Source organism: Miscanthus floridulus, chromosome 17, assembly GCF_019320115.1.
Source record: "Miscanthus floridulus cultivar M001 chromosome 17, ASM1932011v1, whole genome shotgun sequence".
Taxonomy (NCBI): Eukaryota; Viridiplantae; Streptophyta; class Magnoliopsida; order Poales; family Poaceae; genus Miscanthus; species Miscanthus floridulus.
The window spans coordinates 104,921,695-104,937,910 of record NC_089596.1 but is presented as its reverse complement, the minus strand read 5'-3'; the positions used below and the strand labels follow the sequence as shown (position 1 = coordinate 104,937,910).

Sequence of the window (16,216 nt, the reverse complement as noted above, 5' to 3'; positions counted from 1 at the left end):
TATCGACGAGGGACGACGAGAGCCACGGTGGCGAGTTGTCGACAAGGGCTAACGAGATCAAAGCCATCTTGTTCGACATGGATACAGCACGCACACCCCTACCTAGCGCGCCAACTGTCAACTAAATATGCTTGGCAGTCCACCGAGGGGGATCCCCACGATGGTAAATTGATCGGAGGGATGCACGAGACCAAGAACAAGAAGGCAACAGAGACACAAGAGTTAGACAGGTTCGGGCCGTCAGCACGACGTAATACCCTACTCCTGTGGTCTGTTGGTTTGTATTAGCTATCGTATGATATTGTGTGTCATCGGATGCCTTAGCCTAGGCCTAGGATCTGTATGGGATATCGACTAGGGGACCCCTGCCTCTCCTTATATACTCTGGAGAGGTAGGGTTACAAAAAAATATCATATTTGGTACTGTACAATATCTTGCGGTGCACGCCGAGCAGCGCCATGCAGTCTTGATCTTGTGAGTTGGGCCACCTCTGATGGTGCGGCCCATGTCTTGTCTTGTGGATACCGGGGGCACACACCCACACCCGCCCTCATGGGTCCCTCTCCGAGAGTCCGCGTTGCCCGGACGCCAAGTATTATTAGCTCGGCCCCAGCTTAATGGCAAGTCCGGTACGTGAATCCCGCACGCTCCCGCTTCGCCCCGCCCGCGTGGGTCCGCGTCGAGCCCCACCTCCCCGCAAACAAATCACGTCCCCACGCGCGCCCTAGCTCTAGCTTGCGCCAGTGGCGACGAGCAATTGCGACCAGTTGTCGTGCGTAGTCCCGGCCTACGCGGGAGCACGCGTCTCGCCATGGACGCGGGCAACGCGATGCCAGTACGTGCTGGTGGCGGCCGCAGGGCTCGCTGCGCTCTGCAACGTGCTCGTCGTGTGCTCCGCTTCGCCCGTGCATGCGCGCCCTAGCTCCAGCTTGTGCCGGTGGCGGCGGACACCTGCCAACGCTCACCCCACTCGCCCGTCAGCTCATGCCCGTGCCCGTGTGCTCGCGCGTCTGCGCCACGCTCGCCTTGTGCGTGTGTGGCCACATGTCGGCACCCCGCTCGCCCTCCTACGAGAGCAGGAACGAAGGAACGACGTGCTGTGGGACGAATGGACGCACCTCTTGGCCGCTCGTAACAGACGAGTCCATTGCGTGCTGATTCGCCTGATACCAGAACGTAACAACGTGGCCCATTAGTCAACCACGTCCGCGTAGAAGAAGGAAAACCAAGAAAATTTAGAAATAGTTTGAGTCCAAATGCAAATGTATTAATTAGATTTTTATTAATTTTTGAAATGTAAAATAATAAAACACACAAATAATAATTAAAAAATGAAACCAATTCTAATAGGTTACTATAAAACTAAATCTATACGATATAGGTCATAAAGATAGTAAAATATGCTTTATGTAATCAAATTTGTATATTTCTTAATATGTTTGTCTAAACCACAGTCCATGTGTATCGTCATATACATGGATAAAAATTTGTTCATCTAAACCATTAGACACGTGCATCGTTGTAGTTGTACACATGGATACAAAGTCATTATCCCGTGCAACGCACGAACATATATTTAGTCTATATATATACCTAATACTAAAGAGGTAAAATTTCTGCCGTATTTTTTTCCAGCTCTGTGTTTCGGTTTTATGTGCGCTAGACCCTATTTCCGTGTCCCCATCAATGTCGGTCTAGCCTATATCCAACGGCAGTTGCACTTCTTGTGTACGGAAGTCACATGAGCAAGACATAAAAAATTGTAAGCCACGTGAGGGGCTCGAACCAGGGTCCATCATTAATCATTAACTCGTTATAACAAAATACTAATTGCATGCCAGGACGCTGCATGATCTTAATTTTACGTGATGCATTACATCTGTGATTTATAGCTAACACTTTATGGTCCGCACGACGTACCAAAACAACCATGAAATAGTGTTATTACTTATCTACTCCTTCCGTTCCGAATTATAAAACGTTTTGGCTTTTCTAGATTCATAACTTGTGTTATGCACACTTCTCTCTATATATAACTCTTAGTCTAAAGCTGGCTATAGAATTCCATATTCTGTAGCCGGACCAAAACTCACGAGCCCGAGTGTCATCAGCGCACCATGGTCAAGCGCGTGGCTGTGGCTTGGTGGTCCCCTTCGGACTAATGCATGCATGCATGCAATTCAATCCCGCTGATCGCGGCTCTCGCCTGTGGTTTGCCTCGTACCGGCTTATTAACTGGCTCGTAAAATCACGCCGCATTCTGGTCGCCGCCCCCGGCGACTCCCCGTAGAGCTCTCGCTTCGTTCGTAGTCTGCAGTCCACCGCCGTGGGACTTCCCTGCAGCGCGGCGCTCGTTGCCGCACAGGCGAGGTCGTTCTTCTTGTTCCATCCAGCGTCGTTCTTCCGGTTTCCGGGATCCCTGTACGACGGGTCAGGAAAAGCAGGCTACGTACCGGGGTAAGTAGCCGCAAACAGCTCTCGTCCTCATTCAACCTGGAAGCCTCTCCCATCGGATTAGCACAGATAATTTCTGAGATCCCCTGCACGGGCACATTTGTTTGATCGGCTATGCGAGAAAGGCGACAAATCGGCAATGACAATCCCCATGTGTTTTATTATTTCTCCCGATCCAGAATCCTTGTCTCCTTGCATGTGCAAGGGAACGGATCATCCAGGTGAGATAACCCATATCGGCAACAATAATCCCCATGTGTTTTATTATTTCTTTTTGTTTTGATCTGAAGCAGATGCGTGATTGAGTTCAGTATTTTCCAGCCGGTGCCATCCAACGATGGGAAGCTGCCTGCCCATGTCTTCCCTGCACATCCCCATCAGGCTTTCGGGATAGGCTATTGAGGTGATTTATCCCATCCATGTATATTTTGTCTTCCCTGCACACACTCTTGATCTGATTAGGCATCTCAAACTAGGCTGCATGCACGCTGTTGATCTGATTAGGCATCTCAAACTAGGCCGCGTATGTTTCTGGTATGATTCTTGTAAATACTTACATTCATAGTACAAAATTCTCGTAAATATAAGTGTGCTTATGTTGAGGTAATATAATAGAAAATTCTCGTAAATATTCTTAGTGCAAATTCTCGTAAATATTCTTAGTATAAAATATTTGTAGTATTATTGTAAATGCTTATATTCATAGTACATGAATTTTTCAGTGCACTCAGCTGCAGGTTGAAAATTGATTTTTTTCCCTTTTGCAGCCTCGGGTTTCCAACTGCACAAATACAAGTGTTCTCCAGCGACTTCAATTTCATTATTTATATCCAACTGTTGGCTTAGTTAGTGTCTGATCCAAAGCCATGGGAGATGTTCTAAATGATTTAGAGCACCTTTTTTCACTCAAATTCTGGATGTAAATACATAATATAGTTGATGTTCCTATCAGTGTGCCATGTAACCTCTAGCTCGATTATTTTGTTGCATGTATATTTGCCTTGGTTCTCTGCAGTCTATATATGTATAACTTGTCAAACCTCGACTATAGTACAGCAGTACATTTTAATATTTGCATGGAGCATACATTCTAGTAAATATATTATCGTCTACACTTGGGGCAGAAAGGCATATATTCTAGTAAATAATTATGTAAAAATCTCGTAAATATTACTGTAAAAATCTAGTAAAAATTACCATAAAAATCTAGTAAAGATTACTATAGCTAGTAAGGGCAGAAAGGAATAGATTCTAGTAAACAATTTGCAAGTCTAGTAAATAGATTATCGTAAAAGAGGCAGCATAGATTCCAGTAAACCATTTAAAAATTATCACAAAACGTTCATGTGCATGCAGCTCCATCACGGAATGTACATGCATGTACATGGCTCAGTTACTACAATCACGGAACGTGAAATTGCCTCTCCAGCCGGATAGTGATTACAGTAATTAATTTGCAGTATTTTTAATGCTCATGTGCATGCAGCTCCATCCGCCAGCTTCAAAACCGGACGACCGGCTGGGTGCATGGACCGGCCTCGCTAAAGAATAAGTTATTCTGTACTTAGCTACAGGTATACTCTCTCTATAGAACTATTAGAGCCTCTTTGGTAGCGCTTTGTGTGCCCTGGATTCACCCGGTAAATGTACTGTACCAAAAGTACTGTAGCAGCACGAGAGCCCGAGCCGGAGAAGACAGAAAAACGAGCTTCTCCGGCTCCGGTGAACAGAGTGAGAGAGGGAGAGGAGGAGAGAGAAACCTAGATTCATAGAACAGTATCGCTGCAGTGATCCCGCACAGTATGTGTTAGGGAAGCCGGAGCCGGGCCAAACGGCCCTTAGTCTTTAGTCCTTAGTCCATAGTCCATGGCTAGCTACCGAATAAGTAATTCGGTAGCCAGACCCGACATGGCCGTCGCGACCTGACCGGAGGAACCGGATCCACCAGACAAATGCACTCCGGCTCCCGTAATTACAGCCCCGTGTTTATAGCCGAAGTCAATTGATAGACTCAGAACGGGCAAACATCGGTTACTTCCTTTTTTTCGTGCAGAAGAAACATCGCCCAGACCCGGCCTCCTCGTTCTGCCGCCGACGGGCATGCCTCGATTCATGCTGCGCAGACGGCTAGCCATGCTGTGCGGCCGCCATGGCGATCGTACGAGCGGAACTTCACCTCCTCTGTGATGGGATACCGCACCTCCCTGCTGCACATCGTTGGAGAAACCGAGGAGTCCGTCCACCACTGGCTCCGGCCATGCGCCGCTGGAGGATGCGCGACCGATTTCCTGTGAGTTCCGAAGGCATGCATGTGTGTATCTTATGAGTTCCATGTTCCTAGACCCATTCTTTCCTTTTGCATGCAGACGATCGGAGATGTGGATTTGATCTTGCGATTTCTGTTTCACGTACGCTTGGCATCCACCGCCTGCCCGCCGTCGAGCCCCCGACGGACCACGCAGATGTTGAGTACGACGATGGCCAGGCGTGCGCCCTCGATCCAGCCTACTCCTCCACGTGATTCAGCTTGCATGTTTGGGCAGGTCCATATGCCGCACGGAGGATGCGGCCGCCGGCCTCGACGTTCGCATCCACCGCCTCTGATCCCCGCCGTCGAGCCCCCGACGGACCACGCGGGCTCCATGGAGTTCATCTCCCATGTCGTGGAGCTGCACGCGGCCCACGTCAGGGCGGCCGTCTCGAGCCTGGTGTGCCCGGTGGCCGCGCTCGTCCTCGACCTGTTCTGCACCCCGCTGGTCGACGTGGCCCGCGAGCTAGCAACGCCGGCGTACGTTTAGTTCAACTGCAACGCCGCGACGCTCTCCTTCTTCCTGCGCCTGCCGGCGCTGTGCGAGGAGGTGGCCGACGAGTTCGGGGAGATGGACGCCGTGGCCGACATCATAGTTCAAAATTCTCGTAAATATACTTGTATTCATAGCACAAAGTTCTTGTAAATATTCTTTTTGTAAGTTCTCGTAAATTTCATATTACGACATATTAATGGTATAAAAATTCTCGTAAAACATTTACGGTACAAAATTCTCGTAAATATTTACAGTACAAAACTCTCGTGCTAATTATCGTAACCGGAACATGTGCTAATTATCGTAACAAGATCATTTGCGTGCTAATTATAGTAACTAGAATATATTTTCTACTATTATACATATTCTCGTAATACTTGCATGCGCATGTATGTACAGTTATGTGTTCTCGTAACCCTTGTTAGCTTTTCATGCGGCCAACTAGAGTTGCCAAAATTAACGTGAGCAAATCAAGGAGATGAAGTAGTAACTCGACATCCTAATTACCATACTAGCACGTGCATGTCGCCTGCATGCACATCATTTATTTTCCACCATTTACTTGCTGCGCAGATGACGGAAATGCCAAAACATCTAGTAAAAGCTATGAATCTCGAAATACCAAAACATCTTATAATTTGGGACAGAGAAAGTATATCTATACCTAATAATAAAGAGGCAAAATTTCTTTCTATTTTTTTTTGGTATGGCCTTCCCTAACTAACTACGTGAATGTAAAAATTGTTTCTATTCGTTGTCAACCGTTTGAATATATGCTCTTGAAGCCTTGATAGTTTGAATCCTAATCCAAATAGATCCATCGGATGAGTACCCAAATAGAAATTATATTCTAAATAGATTCATCTTATCCTAAATAACTTGAATATAAGTCCTAATCCAAATAGATAAGGATGGGCACAGTTGCATGAGAAACAAAGGAGCAATCGTTGAGGAGGCGCCGCGTCCCTTGTCATCCTCACTGCTAGTCGATGCAGCACCCCACAGCAGCAAATCTCTTCTGCTATTGCCCACGGGACCACGAGATAGGGAAGGGCTCAAGGTGGATCGCGGAGGGGAGATGCAGCTCAGATCGGACTCTATTGGAGGTGGGTTCATGTGGAAGTGCGGAGGTGAGGAGCGAGATCCTGTGTTGCCGAACCCAAGGCATCCGTGGGTGCCGTACAAGTAGGTAAGGGAACTATCAAGGTTATCATACCCTGAGTATCTGAGTATCTGAAGACACCGATTAGCTAGACGCTCGGGCGGCCTGCTACAACCAAACTAACACAAGCCTAGCAATCGTGGCCCATGTAAGACGCTCAGATCTAGGTGACGCACTAAGGTAGGCAGTGGCGGAGCTAGAGCAAATCCGAAAGAGGTGCACCTTTTTTTTGTGGGTGCAAAGATCTTTAACAAGTGGGTTCAAATATGATGAAAATTTGGCTCTTTCCACTGTCTTTTTAATTTTGCGTGGGTGCGGCTGCACCCATAGCCAGCAATGTAGCTCCGCCCCTGAAGGTAGGTGGTCGGCCACGACCTCTCCCTTTCACCACATGCCACGCAGCGTGGCATGACCTCTCCTCCGGTGAAATTTTTGCATTTTGGTCCCTTTTAAAAACATTTTTTATAAATAGCTTCATGTCGAAACGTTTTCTGATAATAGACTATTTTTCGGCGTATTAGGACACGACGCCAAGGTATGAGGCTCGGCGCTGTGTCAGACGACGCCGAACTTTTGCCACGTCAGCGTGGACTCCGATCACAGTTGCCACGAAGACGTTGGACCCGCATACCTCGGCGCTGTGTTACTCCACGCCGAGTCGCAGACCTCGGCGTGGCCCCGCTCGACGCTGAAGGTCTGGGCATGTTTGAAACGGATATCACTACTAGTGTCTAGCTAGGGGGTGCACGAACGGACGACGTGATAAGGGAGTCCCATCCGTACAGTTCGACATGGGATTCTTTGACCATTATATCCTTTGGTTATATTTCAGATGAAACACATACTATGCACGATCGTGACACTACGAGTCTGCGTTCTGCATATAGGACTGCATGCTGGCTGTCTAGCTGGTGGCTGCACGCCATGAACTAGGCTTTATGAGAGCTAGCTAGATTTGACAGGACGAGCAGAAGACACGGGTCGATTGTACCTGCATATATATAAAAAGCTCCCTGGCCTGTGGGTAGGCAGTGCAAATTACAGCTGTTTGGTGGTTAACAGCGACTTATGCTGACGGTATGTTTTCATACGCTTTAAATTAGGGTATGTTTACTACCTTAATAAATTAGCTATTCAGAGGCTACAAAAATTACAGAGAGCATCTAATATTATCATAAGTTCACTGTAAAATTTTCAGGGCTAGCATTTCTACCCATGCATCACAAAAAGTCATTCCCTAAATAACCATAATAATAACAAGCAACCTAGAATTAATAAGCGGGACGTGTGTCTTCGGGGCACCCAGCTGGGCACATTGATTCGTGAATCGCCGGGAAATCCGGTACGGCTTGTCTGCGGTTTAGTATCGTAGTAAGAACTGAAAGTTAAAAGGAGAAGAAATGGAACTGATTGCTCAACCCTTACTTGAAAGTAGAACAGGTGCTTATATAGACTGGATAGAGAATAACTTAATCCGGCCGATAATAATAACATAAATAAGGACTTACTATTAGTATTGCTTTCTGCTAAAATAAACCAGCAAACCATAAAGCTTCTCATATTCCTTGGAGTCGGGAAATTATTCTCACTAGTCGGATAAGTCTTGTGAGTACATTGTGTACTCAGGGTTTATTTACCCTATTGCAGGTGATGCACGAGAAGTACCTTTGTGTGGAGGATTCTTCTGGTGGGCTCAGACAGATCCTCGTTCTTATCGCTAGATGTTTATTTTAAATTCCGCTGTTTATCATTCCGCACTCTGATATTTGGTATTGTAATAATGTACTTTTAAGAAACTCTGATGTATGAAATGGACAAGTATTGTAACTCGTTCTCGTTATTGGATCCTTGGGAAAAATGTGGATCTTTCGAGTTCTCCCTTGGGGTGTGCCCGATGGATACCGCCCTCTGTAGCTTGCTTTCGGGGTACTTAGTATCTGGTGGAAAACAAGCACCTTCATAAACATGTTATTTCGGATGGTTCTACCACAATCGATAAGCTCCTCCGCTCGCGCCTAGAGAGCTTACCCCACACCGAGTAGCTCTATGCGCACTAGAGCCGCATCCACCTGCCCTGGTGACCGTGCACCAGATCCGCCTGCACCCGCTGGAACCGCCAGCACATCTTGACCTGCCGCCACTCCTCACAGCTACCGCGAGTGGATGGTCAGCCGTGGGACAGATGGAGGAGGAATGGGAGGGGCATCAGTCAAGATGGCAACGGGTACCCGAAACCTGAGTACCCGACGGGTTTTACCCGATAAGGAGGCGGGTATGGAAGACATTTTGCACCCACGGGTATGTTATTGGACGAATTCTTGTACCCATCGGGTATGCGGGTACGGGTGTGGGTGTATACTACCCATACCCGCATACCCGCGGGTAAAAAAAACCCTCATAAATAATATCCAACCTCTACAATTTTAGCCCATATAAACATATAGCCTATATTTGACCCATATAAACATATGAGTATATATATTCCAGAACTCCCTCAAACCCTAATCCTCCCTGGCCAACTCTCCAAAGTGCATTTATATATTTTGATGAGACAAATTTTAAATACTCGAAGTACACTTATTTTAAAACGGATGAGGTATACTATAACAAATAGACTATGTAGCATAGGGAGTAGTAGCTAATAAGAGAATAAAAAGGCATTCAATGCTGATAACAGTTAACCAAAAATTCTCCCCGCCCTTCGACCATATCAATCTTGTGACAAGTACCAGCATAAGTTAGCCACACAATGCACACACTATCATGATTTGAAGGATGCATGTCCAATCAAGGTGTAAAGTTGAGATCTGACAGGATGCTCTAATTGCTGGTAAAAGTAACGTCATGTTTAGTTTCAAAAAATTTCAATCCAAAGTATCACATCGAATCTTGCGCCATATGAAGTATTAAATATAGATAAAAAAAACTAATTGCACAGTTTGGTTGGAAATCGCGAGACGAATGTTTTAAGTCTAATTAGGCAATGATTAGCCATAAGTGCTACAGTAACCAGTATGTGCTAATGCTGGCTTAATTAGGCTTGAGTAGGATCAGATCAGGTCACTAACAAATACGGATGGGAACTTTGCACCAACGCATGAAGCCATGAACTTATCAACTATAATAACTAAACAAGTGATATATATTCAAAAAATCCCAAAAAAAGGCTTCAATTCAAAATATTTGCCTGAAAAAATTACTAGATCGATCAAACTCCAAGAGACCAAGACACAATCGAGATTAAGGGCATGTTTGGTTCACCTAGTAGCTCCTAAATTTAGTAGCTTTTAGTTCTTTTTAGTAACTTTTTTGTCAAACACTATGACTAAATATGACTAAAAGGGCTTTAGTCCTCTCTGGTAACTCTAGAGTGACTAAACTATTTAGTAGCTCCTAAAATTTAGTAGCCCAAACCAAACAGCCCTTAAGGTGAAATTTAACCCATACCCACTACAACGGTATTTGATGAGGGAGAGGGACACAAATTAAGAAGCAGCTTAGCTAGGCCTTGTTTAGATTGAAAAAAATTTCAATCCGATAAATAGTAGCACTTTCGTCTTATTTGGTAAATATTGTCCAATCGTGGACCAACTAAGCTCAAAAGATTCATCTCGTGATTTCCAACTAAACTGTGTAATTAGTTATTTTTTTTACCTACATTTAATTCTCCATGCAAACGGCTAAAAATTGATGTAATGGAGAGAGAGTGAAAAAACTTGAAATTTTGAGGGTATCTAAACAAGGCCCTAGAGTATGTCCCCCACCAGGGCTTGTTTAGTTTGCAATTTTTTTGGCGAAATGGTACTGTAGCATTTTCGTTGTTATTTAGCAATTAGTGTCCAATCATAGTCTAATTAGGCTTAAAAGATTCGTCTCATAAATTTCATCTAAACTGTGTAATTAGTTTTATTTTTTATTTATATTTAATGCTTCATGTATGTGTCTAAAGATTTGATGTGACAGAAAAATCTTAAAAATTTTAGCATTTTGAAGCGGAACTAAACGGTACCTAGCTACACCGGCGTCCATCGGACCTGGCCCTAGCTAGCTCCCATCAAATGAGAGAGGAGACCGTGTCTTCTGCTCGTCCTGTCAAATCTAGTTAGCTCTCATAAAGCCCAGTTCATGGCGTGCAGCCACCAGCTAGACAGCCAGCATGCAGTCCTATATGCAGAACGCAGACTCGTAGTGTCACGATCGTGCATAGTATGTGTTTCATCTGAAATATAACCAAAGGATATAATGGTCAAAGAATCCCATGTCGAACTGTACGGATGGGACTCCCTTATCACGTCGTCCTTTCGTGCACCCCCTAGCTAGACACTAGTAGTGATATCCGTTTCAAACATGCCCAGGCCTTCAGCGTCGAGCAGGGCCACGCCGAGGTGTGCGACTCGCGTGAAGTAACACAGCGCCGAGGTACGCGGGGCTCAACGCCTTCGTGGCAACTGCGACTGGAGTCCACGCTGACGTGGCAAAAGTTCGGCGTCGTCTGACACAGCGCCGAGCCTCATACCTTGACGTCGTGTCCTAATACGCCGAAAAATGGTCTATTATCAGAAAATGTTTCGACAGAAAGCTATTTATAAAAAATATTTTTAAAAGGGACCAAAATGCAAAAATTTCACTCTCCTCCGTCCCGGCCCCTAGGAGGAACGGGGAGGGTCGGGCTCCACGTAAGTACACCTGATCTAACAAGGACAGGTACGCTTGCACAGTCCGCCAGGACCGAGGGGGTAGCCGTCTCGGAGCAGGCGCCATCCCTGCACCACGCCGCAGACAAGACAAGACCGCCAAGCGGTGACAACAGGTACGGTAAACCACCGTCCAAATATGGCCCGACGGGAACGGATGGAGCTTCCTTGCCGGATCCGCCGGACGATGTATCGGAGGACAGGAGGCGCAACCCAGTGCAGGATGACGTCGGCGGCGGCGCTAACCCTAGCGATGGAGAGGGTCGATAGGGGATGTGTCGGTACATAGTACCCGGGGTACCCGGTAAGGAAGGGAGAAGATCTAGTCTAATTAGGATTCTTCCCATGTAATTCTAGTAACATTGCTATCATGTAATCCTACTAGGACTTCTACATTGTAACCGATTAGGACTCTTGCTTCCTGAACTATATAAAGGAGGGCAAGACTCCCTAGATCGGTAGAACAATAGGAACATACCTCACGGTCTAAACCCTAAACTGGACGTAAGAACGCCGACGCTGTTCCGGCGGACCAAACCAGTATAAATTGTTGTCTCTGCGTTTGCCGTCGAGTTCTGTATACGCCGATGCCCCCCCCCCCCCCCCCCCCCCCCCGAACAAACGTCCCGGGTAACCCCGTGACGGCTTGCCGATCACCAAACACCCGACAGCTGGGCGATTTCGCAACCGACGATTGACCCAAGATCAACAACGTCTGCAACAACTTGGACTCACGCAACGGTGGTCTCCGACGGGGCGTCACGATGATGTCTTTTGTTGCCTCGCAACAGGACTCGAGGTCACGAGGCCAGCTTCCGACGACAGATACGTCATGCTGTTCGAAGTCAAGCAGCAGCAGCACCAACGCCTCCAGCACGACTCTGCGCCTCGCAATGAGCTCCGGATCGCTGGATCTTCATCAAGATCTACAGCTGCATGCAAATCCGATGCGGGGCGTTGGCACATGTTCGTGACGTCGCGTGGACTTCTTACTCGGCCCGTAATGGGCCTTGGCTACTCGAGATCACAGGATGCCCAGCAGCTGTCTCCGAGTCGGTCGTACTCTCGTACCAGAACCAAACTCTGGACGCATCACGGGGGCTCGCGCGTTTCCATCCGTTGGTCACGGGAAGCCTGGACGACATACATCTTCAGAGCCATGCAGGATAATTGTCATGTACATACTTGAATATTGAAGACTTGCATGCAAGCTGAAGGAGTCCGTACAATTTTACAGAGCCATGCAAGCAACCAGCATGCTAATTGAGCCTGTACGTGCACACGCATGTACAAGAAGACTTCCCTTGTTGCCAACGTTGGTTTCATCAACATGGAAGCGACACGCCACAACGACCACGACAACATAGCCTTGATGTCCGGGTGCTCGACGATGGCGTCTGGGTACTCGACGACGATGGCGTCCGGGTACTCGATGACAGCTTCCGAGTGCTCGACGACAGCTTTCGGGTTACTCGGCCACGAAGGTCAAGCTAACACCCGGAGGCTCTTACACGAGATCAACTCTGTCTGGGTACATACCAAAAATAGAGCCGCACAGACTTTGACAACAGCGCCACTCGGTGGCACCCTGCAAGTCGCTAGCGAGCTATTCGGTCTGCGGGTGGCACCCGGACAGCCTCTGCTAAGGCGCTCGTCACTCGGTGGCACCCGGATAGTGCTCGCCGTGACACTCGCCTTTCGACGTCATCTCACGAGATTCACCAGCTATTCACGCTGGTACATCTCCCCGACTTAAAACAAGACAACCTGACATTTGTCTTAAAGTTTAACCCGAGTAATTTTTAATGTTACCCAAATGAGAGATACTCAGCTATCTATGCTGATGCTCGCTTCTGACTTAAAAGTCATTGGCCAGAGAACTACTAGCTAGATCATGCTGGTATGAAACTCTAGACACCTGGATACGCCGTCTATGTTTATCAGACGGCTCACATCCTGCGACATAGTCCTATCCTGTCGCATAGTACGGCACTTAGTTTTTTATGCTAAATGTATGCCAAGCCCGTAATAGATTACCTCGGAAGAAGACGGTCGACTTGCTCTTCTGACGCGTGAGCCTTAAGAAAGACAGTCATACGATCACCTTATGTATACGAGTGCTTGATGCACTCAAGATCGGTTATTCCGTGGTCCTACTTAGACTAAGCGACTACTCGGATAGACTCGTCCTAAGTCAATCAGGACGCGGTCACCTAAATTAGACTCGTCCTAAGTCAATCAGGACGCGGTCCCTAAATTTCGACTCATCCTAGGTCAATCAGGATGCGGTCACCTAAATTCGACTCGTCCTAAGTCAATTAGGACGCGGTCGTCAAATTTCGACTCGTCCTGAGTCAATCGGGACGCGGTCATCAGAATTCGACTCGTCCTAAGTCAATCAGGACGCGGTCGTCAAATTTCGACTCGTCCTAAGTCAATCGGGACGCGGTTATCAAAATTTGACTCGAAAACGGGCCCTAAGTCAATCGGCACATCAGCTACATACACATCAAGAAGCCAAATCTAGCAAGTTTGGAGCTGGTAGTGTGCATACATGTCGACTACTGCTCTTTCATGCTTCTACTGCAACGAGATGGGCACGTGGATTTACTTGGACTATCGATTCGTCCCCGCATCAGAGACGGTGCTGGTGTCGCTCCTGAAAACTTTGCCTATTGTACGACAAAGGAAATCCCAGCTTATTGATTACACGCAGTTCGGATCAGACTTCTGATTCTATCTCTCTGCAGCAGCACCGCGTGCAATCTGATATCCAATCAAGGCCTAATTAAAAGTTTAATGGTGGCGTTCCTCGGCCACTCGAAATGGGCCTCTGTCAAAGAAGACTAACAACCCCAGTGATTTCTGGAACTTTTTCCATCATAAGCGGTGGCTCACTAGATCTTTTGATCAACCATCAGAGAAACATGGAGGATATAAATCTACAAGTGCCATGAAAGCTGATTATCAACAAGCAAATCCAGGAATTGAGGCCTGCATGTACGTACACGACCAAGGTATTCACATACGGGAACAATTTTCCTTGCCGCTGCTGACGTGCGGCTTTCATCAACACGAGATCAGCATGCAGGCTGCCGGTGACAAGTACTCTGGTAGCGACGTACGACGACTGCTCCTTCCGCTCTTACACCATCGTTGACTGCAAGCACTCAAAGGATTCCCTTCAGATCAAAGCTCAAACTACTGGATCGCGCCAGGAATCACTCAAATAGGTGGCCTACGAGCTACAAATACCATGCAAGTTAATTAATCAAAGATTTGTAGACGTGCATGAAGACGAGTACAACTCCAAATATTATTGGCTGTCCGACTACTAGTCCATGTAGATTCAGCCTTGACCGAATTTGATTCTGACTCTCTCCTAGAGCTTGCATCTGCCCTGTGTCACTTCTGCGACCATGACAAGGAATGCATCAAGGCATGCAAATTATCAAGATTTTGCAAGCAAGTTGTGGAAGTTCTATTTAACATGGTCGTGAGTTGACATGTACATACCCAGTACTCGTGCGTACAGAGCAGACCCGCTTGTCAGACAGAGACCACAAGCAGAGTCGCTGAATTTTTGTTCTGTTCAACACAGCCGCGTCATTTCTTGGTGACTACATCAACTATCGCCAGCGACTTCGCTGCAATGCTCGATGATTCTTTCAAGTACTCGGACCTGATGCACCAGTTGGGATGGATTCCGAGTGCCTTGTATAAAACCACATGGTCCCCTAGGCGTTCTTACACTGGTTCCTACCCTCGGGGGCTGGCTGTTCCGACTACTTGGACAGCGACTCAAAGTACTCCTATGACTCCACCGGTTTTCAGTCACGCGGGCTGGACGTCAAAGCTGTTCGGCATGCTCGGAAGCCAAGTCAGTCAAGATTCAAAAGCATACAACCACTGCACGACAAGCGATCCCTGATCATTGTCTTAGGTGGTTGTCCGGCTGCATCCCTGAGTATATGCTTTTCAAATCCTAGTGCCGACTATAAGTACTCGGACATAGGCTCGGTGGCTGCGGGATACATATCCTTGGGGAATGTTTTTTATTTTTCCTAGAAAATTTGTAGAAGAAGACCCTCCAACTCTTTGTTCCAAATAGCAAGAGGCTCGGAGGCTACACTCAGTGAGTGCAGTTTTTCAAAAAGTACACACACTTGAATATTTCAAGAAGCGCTACATGGTTACTCTCAAAAAAGCACTCGAACGAAGCTTGTTTCTACTCGGCAAGACCTGAAGGAACAAGAAGATGCTTCCAATATCAACCATACAGTGCTCGGGGGCTTGTCGGTATATAATACCCAGATACCCTGTAAGTAAGGGAGAAGATCTAGTCCAACTAGGATTCCTCCCATGTAATTCTACTAACATTGCTATCATGTAATCCTACTAGGACTTCTACATTATAAGCAACTAGGACTCTTGCCTCCTGGACTATATAAAGGAGGGCAAGGCTCCCTAGATCGACAGAACAATAGGAACAGACCTCACGGTCTAAACCCTAAAGCGCAGGGCGCAATATACTATTCACCCTAAACTGGACGTAGGGACGCCGACGCTATTTCGGTGGACCGAACCAGTATAAATTGTTGTCTCTGCGATTACCGTCGAGTTCTGCATACGCCGATGCCCCCCGAACAAACGTCCCGGGTAACCCCGTGACGGCTTGCCGGTCACCAAACACCGACAAGATGGCCGCGCTTGGGCGGTGCGAGGGACGAAAGGAAATTCAGAATTTCGGATGGTGGCGCCGCGTAACACCGGGTGGGCGAACGTGGGTCCCACTTGTCGGCGCCGATTCATTTTAGAGGGTGGAAGAAAGAAGTGCCGGAAGAAGGGGAGTCGGTGGTTTTCGTCTTGCCGATAGACCTAGACATTTACCGCTTTTTAGTTATCGAGATGGGTTGTCGTGCACATGCATATAGAGCCATAGACATACACACCGTTCACTTAGCTTATCAGTCGTACTTTTTCAGCCATGAAATAGTATTTCTCCCTCATAATAAATCAGCGAACAGTACTTTCAGCCATGTCTTATCAGTCAAGCGAACATGGAGATACCAGGCCAGGCCACCAGGCTCTCGTGCGCAGG

General features: G+C 47.1%; 1 long non-coding RNA gene across 2 annotated transcripts; it reads left to right on the top strand.

The window, feature by feature from the left end:
* The first annotated feature begins 2,282 nt into the window (after positions 1 to 2,282).
* LOC136515742 (uncharacterized) lies at positions 2,283 to 3,397 on the top strand. 2 transcript variants are annotated; one of them, XR_010773953.1, is made up of 3 exons: positions 2,283 to 2,458; positions 2,749 to 2,858; positions 3,223 to 3,397. It is a non-coding gene; the product is annotated as an uncharacterized lncRNA (long non-coding RNA). The 2 variants fall into 2 exon arrangements; XR_010773952.1 differs by having other exon boundaries at positions 2,283 to 2,676; positions 2,777 to 2,858.
* Positions 3,398 to 16,216: the final 12,819 nt, after the last annotated feature.